Source organism: Galeopterus variegatus, unplaced genomic scaffold, assembly GCF_000696425.1.
Source record: "Galeopterus variegatus unplaced genomic scaffold, G_variegatus-3.0.2 Scaffold3226, whole genome shotgun sequence".
Lineage (NCBI taxonomy): Eukaryota > Metazoa > Chordata > Mammalia > Dermoptera > Cynocephalidae > Galeopterus > Galeopterus variegatus.
Genome location: NW_007729337.1, coordinates 183,146 through 191,443, shown reverse-complemented (window position 1 = coordinate 191,443; position 8,298 = coordinate 183,146). Strand labels below are relative to the sequence as shown.

Sequence of the window (8,298 nt, the reverse complement as noted above, 5' to 3'; positions counted from 1 at the left end):
CACCATTTTTAGAGCTTCAGAACAATCTGTATTCTTGGGCCTTTTCCTTAAGAGGGAGGATGGGAATACATATGATGTATAATGTAAATAATATACACTGACAGGATGTGAATGAATAAAAGATGAGTAAATAAAAGCACAGGAATAAATAAGCCTCCTACCTTGGCCCTGCTCTGAGCAGTGATGGAAATAGGAAAAGTATCACAGCAGGACAGGGCAGCTGATGCTCCAGTGTTCCTGCTCACCATGAGGCTAGGTGGCCTACCTGCCTGCCCTCCACCCCCAGACCGGGAGCCCCTGTCTTCAGCAGATCCTACATTAGGAGCTTCCCTCTTTACACTGGGGCAGCCTGGTACACAGAAAAAGTAGGGGACAGGTACTAATTAGCATTGCATACTCAAGCATATCAGCATCCGGGAGCCCCTGTCTTCAGCAGATCCTACATTAGGAGCTTCCCTCTTTACACTGGGGCAGCCTGATACACAGAAAAAGTAGGGGACAGGTACTAATTAGCATTGCATACTCAAGCATATCAGCATCCCTCTCTCCTGCTAGCCTCCTCCCCTTCTATAAGTGAAGGGTTAGGCTAGGTATTCTCTAAGTTTCTCAGGAATATGCTTTCACAGTCCCTCTTATCAGGAGGGTCAGTGTGATGCACCCTATTTCTGAGCCTCATTTTTCTCTTCCATAAAGTAGGGATTCTGATGGGAGGTCTCAAAAGCTCTCCCCACTCTGATTTTCTGCTAGGTGGCTCTGACTCCCATGGCTTGCTCCAGGAGTTTGTAAGCAGGGGTGTCCCCCTACCCACGAGCTTCAGTGCAGCCCTGGAATGGGCCTGGTTCTCTGGACCTACAGCCTTGGGCAGACTGGGGGCAGCACATCCATGTAGCCTCCCCTCCAGACCTCTAACAGGCTGGATACAGTGGCCCCCTATTCCCTGGTCCATGAATGACAGGATACATGCATCATCATGTGCCCCATGTGCCCCAAAGCCCTCCTGCTACAGCCCTCAGCAACCGTGTGGTGAACCCCTGCTGTGTGCCTGCACTTCTCCGCTTGGGACCAAATCCACCCTTGGGGAGCAACTGCCTAAGATGGGGAGCTGGGGGAGAGGAACCCAGGATTCAATGGGATTGGCACCCTGAGGGGATGTGAGAGAAGGCTCGGAGGCCAGAAGAAGCAGGCAGGTGGGCAGAGAGGGAGGCTGGGGCACTTTCTGGCTGGGACTAGCAGGAGAGATGGGCTTTCCCAGCGACATGACTTCTACCTTGGACTCAAACCCAGAACAGCCTCTGGACCACTCCTCCATCCTCCCAGCAGATGGCAGTGTGCGTATGGGAACCAAGGCAACAGCTTCTGGGATCACCAGCAGACAGTTTTGCAGGCCCAGAGAGCAGGAAGGGAACCACTGTCTTTTTTGTCAAAGAGCTGGATGATCAGATAAGGGGTCATCTATTCTGCTGAAGAGTCACCCATTCCCTCATGAGTTGCTAAGGGGAGGCTTCAGGAGTGCCAGGACCAATGGTGGTGAATCCCTTCTCTCTTTCTGGGGGTGGGGGTTTTGGTCAACTCTGCCCTGTCCAGTGCTTAGGCTCCATGTGGGTCTAGGTGAGGGTCAGTATTGGCCTTGGGCCCTCAGGGAACCCCCACTGGAGAAGCCCACCCCTCTGTAGCCAGCTCTGTGGCTACAGCATTGTCCCCAACTCTCAGGTTAAAGCTGCTCCTGGGTAGCTCTCCCAAGTCCATTCCATTTAGTGTCCAGCAGCAGGGGTGGGTCATGTGGGCCCTGAATCTGTTTCCAGAAGTCCCTACAGCTCAGCCTCACCGATCCGGTCCCCTTCCCAAGGCAAAACTCCATATGTCCACCATGGGGCCCGGAGCAGCAGACATGTGGGCCCTGAATCTGTTTCCAGAAGTCCCTACAGCTCAGCCTCACTGATCCGGTCCCCTTCCCAAGGCAAAACTCCATATGTCCACCATGGGGCCCGGAGCAGCAGACAGCCCAGCTCTTGTTGTCCACCCCTGCCCCCCCAAGCCCGGCCTGGCCCCCAGCCAGAATTGTGAGCTCCCACAGATGCAGACTGGCCCCCTCCTGCTCAGGGATTCAAGATGCTTTGTTGGACTGAATCATCAGCGCTATTTAACGTGGAAGGAAAGCAGCAGACAGGACCCCAGACTCTGCAGCTGGCCTGGCCCGAGAAGAGGTGCTCTACATTCTGCTGTCCTCAGCATGGCCACCAAGCACTGCTTCTTTGGAAACTCCAGATGCCCCCTCTCCTTCAGCAAGAAATAGAAAGAGCCTGGGCTGTGGAATTCAGACACGGCTTCTAGTCTTCACTTCACCAGCTATCATCTATGGCTTGGGCAAATTATTTTTTCTTTGAGCTCCAGTCACCTCTTCTGTAGAATGAGAATTTTAATAGTACTACCTCATAAGGTTGTGGGAGCATTGGATGAGCCCCAGCAGATGGAAGCCACTCTGTTCTTGGAGGACATTGTCTGACAAATACTTTTAGAGGAAGGGAGAGGAAAGGGTGGCACACCAGGGGACTGGGTTCAAGGCTTGGCTGGGCTCAGACCCCTTATTCCAGGGCAGGTCTCAGGCCTGCTTAGGTCAAGCCTCTGGGGCCACAGCTGGAGAAAAAGGACAGCCTTCCACCTGCAGTGCCAGGGTGGGAAATAGAAGGCTGATCATGGCAGGTGTCCCATTTGAGTCATCATTTGGGACCTCTGGGGACACTGGCATCTTGTGGTATCTGGGTTCTGGTTCTGCCATTGGCTCTGAGCAGGGCTCTAGGCTCCAGGCTCTGGGCTTGGGCTGTGTTGATCCAGAGGGAATATTGAAAATTGTTTTATTCGAGGGAATCACAGGTGGGTTAAGGCTTGTTAAGTACCGGGCTTGGCACATGATGAATGATCAAAAAAATAATGAATGAATGAATGTTCACTATACAGTACTTCACTGACTGCGTTCTCCTAACAGGCCCTCTCTGCTGGTTGGGGACCTTTTCAAATGGAAAGGAAGCAGGAGGTAAGGGTTCCACTTCTCACACTTCCTACTTTCTCTTTTTGTCAGCCTCTGTGACTTGGGATACTTTCCTTTCTGAGTCTCTGTTTCCACATTTACAAATGGGACAGGGTGATCTCTATAGGGTCTTCCAGTTCTGGGACCACTGGATCCTAAAGGGAAAGGTTAGTGGGGCCTGAGAACATGGAGAATCCTTCCTGAAGTGGGAGAGAAGCCTTCATGAGTAGCAGGGCTCCCCAGATATGAGTACACTCTGGGTGTTGGAAGAGTATTTTCCAAGTTTAGGGAGGGAGGGAGGCATTGTGGACAGGATCAGCAGTGATAGTGGGGTCTGATGTTGGGGCTGTAGCTGCTTCCTGTTGGTGCATTTATCTTTGCCCTGCAGCCCCACGACCTGATGACTCTGGCGTCATTTCTCCTAAGTCTGTCCTACAAAGACCTGGCGAGGAAGTAGGGACCAAAGAGAAGAAGGTTCATAGATGGGCAGTGACGGGGTTTGCCTGTCTTTGGATCTGCAAAGCCTCAGGTCTTGGGGGATAAGCTTGTTTTACCCCAGAGTCATTAGTATACAAAGAACAGAGCATGACTCAGGTCAACCCAAGTAAAGGAGGCAAATAAACAGAGAATCTGTGTCTTTCTGAAACCCAAGGACAGGATCCTAATGGTGCAGGCTCTCAAGAGCCAGGGTGGAAGCTGGTTCAGGTCCATTGTAGCTACAGGACTTCAGTGGCAGGTGCTCACACTCCTCCCTGCGGTGTTGTCATTAACCTGATAGAGCCATGCTCTGTGTGTCTACTTGTCCTCCGCCAGCTACCACTGTTCTTCTCACAACCCTCTGTATGCTTTCTGTTTCCAGCTCCTTCCTCCTCATGTTTTTTCAATTTCAGGTTGCCATAACTCTCATAGCCCTTCAGGAATCATGACCCCATACTCTACTGTAAGGCCTCTCTAGATGCATCGTTTTACCTTCTATTCCTGCTACTAGCTGATTTTCTCCACATTTTATAATCTAGATTTTGAAAAACAGAAATATGATTTGCCATCTCTTGGTCAATACCATGTTCTGTCCAGTTACTTAGGACAATGAATCTCTTATCTCTTCTTCATTCCACCCTGTATCTGCTAGCTTTTGCTGCATAACAAACCAACTTTCTGTCAAATTAGTGGCTTAAAATAACAACCATTTATTATTGCTCACGAGTCCATGGACTGGCTGGTTGATTCTACTAATTGGAGCCTGGTTTTGTTGCATTAGACTAAGCTTCTTGTGTCTGCCTTCAGCTGGAAGCTCAGCTGGGGGCTAGATGGTGCCGGATGGTATCACTCACATGGCTGACAGGTCTGCTTCTGGAAATTGTCTGGATGTTGGTTGAGGGTACAGTGGCAACTGGGCTGTGTGTCTCTCACCAGTTAACAAGCCAGCCTGGACATGTTCCCATGGCAGCTCAAGGTTAAAAAAAAAGCAACTGGAAGCATGCAGGTCCTCTTTTTGTCCAGGCTCAGAATTTTCACAATGTCTTTTCTGCCATATTCTTTTGGCCAAGACACAGAAACCATCCCACATTCAAGGGATAGAAAAAAAGACTCTTGATGGGATATGTCCCAAGTGACATTGTGAAAGGGGAAATAGAGGAAGAATAACTTGTAGTTATTCAATCTACCACGCAACCACCAGCTCTGACATGATGTTCCACTGCAGGCAGCAAAGAGGGGAGCAGAGAGGGTACCTACGCATAGTCCAGGGGAGCTCTTGAGAGCAGAAACACACGGGGCTGCTCCTAAGCTTTGCACACAGGTCTAATATCCTTAGATGTGGGCTCAACTGGGTGTGGAGTGGGGTAAAGAAAATGTGGAGCTTCTTTTTCACTAAGTGCCCCTGCGTTTGCTCTCACAATTTACATAACATGAAATTCTCGTAGTTGCCAATGCCTCCCAGAAACTTGTGCCCCTTAAAATACTCTGTTAGCCATCATGGGGATAGGGGTGGGAGGCTCCAATATCTATGGGGAGGGCCCACTTAACACCCTGATCTCCCAGTTCCTCAAACTCCTTCCTCCATCTGCATGTGACTCCATTCCTTTTTGTCATATTACTTATGAACCTATAGGCACAACCTTGACCTTGTCCTTACCCAGACTGCTTTACCTATGAAGCTTTATTCTCTAGCATATCTTGTGACCAAAGCCTCATGGCTTTTGGATATTCACACTTTCCTTACCCCTACTTCTACTGTTCTTGTCCTTACTATGCCTGGCAACTCCTCAAGTCCTCCTTTTTCATGAAGTCTTTCAGTCTTCTCCTGGCTTTAGTTTCTCTCCATCCTTCCATTGATTCATTACATTCACCACCGTCTTGTGAACACACTCAACTCTATTGACCTGTGTTTCCCCACTGCCATTGCTAGTAAAATCCTAACCCTGTATCAGTCCAAGCATCCATCTTTCGAGTCCTGCACACGGGGAGTTGGGTAGTACTGGGCACAGTCACCTAGTCTCAAAAACCAGAATCCTACAAACTATGGTCTGCTTTCTGCCAGGCCCTCAACACTGCCCATCCATCCCTCTGTTGGTCCCCAGCATCTCTGTCTCCTGCCTTCCACATAAGCCATTTCAGAATTTATTTCCTCTCCTCTAACCTGCTGCTGCATGAACTTTGCCTTTTTCTAAAATGGGGCGCACCACCTGCCACTTCACTCATTATCAAAAAACCCTAAGGAATAGAAACCTTCATATGGAAACTCCTTTGATGCCCTTTTCTATCAATAACAAAATGCAACCTCTCCCTGACTGCTGACTCTGACTCTGAATTGTCCTCAAACTGCAGCTTTTCTTTCCTCTCCTAGGCAAGCCACTTCAAAGTTATGCCTACACAGATTATCTGTTCAGGTTTAGCCTAGAGGGGGACACAGCCGCATGGCTGATATAGAGGTCTGGGTGCCACGTGGGGCCTCCTATTCAAGGCAAGACAGGGGCAAGCTAAACCAGACCCCATTTTAGAAGAAGGCAGAGTTCATGCACTGGAAACACCCAGAACAAACTCAAAGTCTAAAAGGATAATGGCAGGATAAGAGTTTGGGTTGTGGGACAAGAGTTGAGTCACATGAGACAGAATCACAGGATAAGCAGATGAGAAAGGAACAAGGAAAAGTAGATCTAGGTGATTTCTCTGAGCAGCCTTGGACCATTCAGATAATGTTTATTGAACTTTGAGTGTCATATGACAAAGAAATAAGGGGTATAGATTGACTTCAATGTGCGGGAGGTGGAGGCCACCAAATCAGGTTTTCCCTGCATTCTTCCAGAAGAAATGAGGATGTTCCTGAGGATGTTCTACCTTCCTTCCTGCCCGTCCCTCTCCTTGACACCTGCCCTGATACCAAATCAGGTTTTCCCTGCATTCTTCCAGAAGAAATGAAGATGTTCCTGAGGATGTTCTACCTTCCTTCCTGCCCGTCCCTCTCCTTGACACCTGCCCTGAGCTGTCCATGGTATCAAGGCTCTGCCTTCCCTTTCTGGGTTGTGACACCAGACTGAGGGTGGGAGGGAAGAAGAGGGCAGAACTTGGGGATTGTGACAGATGTCTTCCACATCCAGGATGTCCTACAGGACAGTTCCTTGGCACACAGTAGGATCTCAGTTAATACTTGTTGAATGGATGTTAAATGACTCAGGACACTCTGGGCATGTCTGGAAGGTTTGGGGATTGTGACAGATGTCTTCCACATCCAGGATGTCCTACAGGACAGTTCCTTGGCACACAGTAGCATCACAGTTAATACTTGTTGAATGGATGTTAAATGACTCAGGACACTCTGGGCATGTCTGGAAGGTAATTTGTCCTTTCATTGCTTTTTTCCATCCAGGTGAGGCTGTTTGCACCCTGGCTTCATGAAGACTATGCTCTCTGAGCAGACCCCAAAGACCAGATGAGTTCTACCCTGTCATTACCACACAGGATCAACCATGGTAGAGCCAGAGTCTCTTCCCCTCTCTCCACCCCATCCCAGGAGATGGTGTGTTTTTATGGGAGGATTCTGGACTAAAAATTAAACACCAATGTCCTGGACCCTTCATCATCACTGACTTGTTGAGTGAACTTGAGAAGGTCACCTATCCCTGGGGCTTCAGTTTCCCCTGGGGATAACTATCTTTGCCTTTATAGAGTTATTACATGATTAAATGAGCTAATGAATTGAAAGAGCTTTGCAGATCATAAAACGTGGTGCATGGTGGTAAGACCGTGATGATAATGATACTGAGTGTGGCATCTAAGATAAGATAAGGTCTTAACCAGGCAAAATATGCAAGCTCTTTGAGGGCAGAGCATGTGGGTGATTCTCTGAAGCCCCACAGGACCCACTAAGTCATCACGTAGATACTGAGTAAGTAATTGAATAGAACTGAATTTCCTTCTTCGGGAGGTTTTAGGCCCAAGGAGGTGCTGTTCTCCCTCACCCGCTGTTCCCCAGGGGCCAGCTGCTCCTCCTTTTGCACCCATCCCCCATCCCTCCGAGCCTCAAGGAGAGAGCCTGGAATCTGAAGTCTCCAGTTTCACCAAGTGCCTCCCCTGTACTCCTGTCACCATGGCCTGTTGTTATTACCATGTGCAGTGTGGCTGACTGCCCGAAGGGAGGCAGATGCACAGTGCCAGCATCTGTGGATCAATCACTCCCTTTTGGAAACACTACTTAATGCAAAACAGAAAACAACAGTTATGCTAACTACAACCATTTCTTGTTATTGGAAGTTATTCAATAGGGCAGCTATAATTATTGTGCATCTATGTGTAATTTTATAGTTTTCAATTTCTTAGTTATGTTTGAACAAAAATTGATAACTGCATAAATTACAGTTCAACCCACTGATTCATACCATGAATGGGATCACGGGACATCCTCTGGAGCACCCACTAGTGCCCACATGTCTTTTCCTCCCTCCACAGCTGGCCATTGAGCATGTCCAACCTCAGTCCCCTAGGCACTGTTACAGACTTATTTTAAGGGAAGAGAATAAGCTGTAGATCTAGGTGGCTATGAGAGGGCACATTTGACCTGNGGACCATTCAGATAATGTTTATTGAACTTTGAGTGTCATATGACAAAGAAATAAGGGGTATAGATTGACTTCAATGTGCGGGAGGTGGAGGCTACCAAATCAGGTTTTCCCTGCATTCTTCCAGAAGAAATGAAGATGTTCCTGAGGATGTTCTACCTTCCTTCCTGCCCGTCCCTCTCCTTGACACCTGCCCTGAGCTGTCCATGGTATCAAGGC

The 8,298-nt window shown here is 48.6% G+C and overlaps 1 long non-coding RNA gene across 1 annotated transcript; it reads left to right on the top strand.

Moving 5' to 3' along the window:
- The first annotated feature begins 2,906 nt into the window (after positions 1-2,906).
- Positions 2,907-7,754, top strand: LOC103600096. Its single transcript, XR_551364.1, has 2 exons — positions 2,907-3,031; positions 6,891-7,754. It is a non-coding gene; the product is annotated as an uncharacterized LOC103600096 (long non-coding RNA).
- Positions 7,755-8,298: the final 544 nt, after the last annotated feature.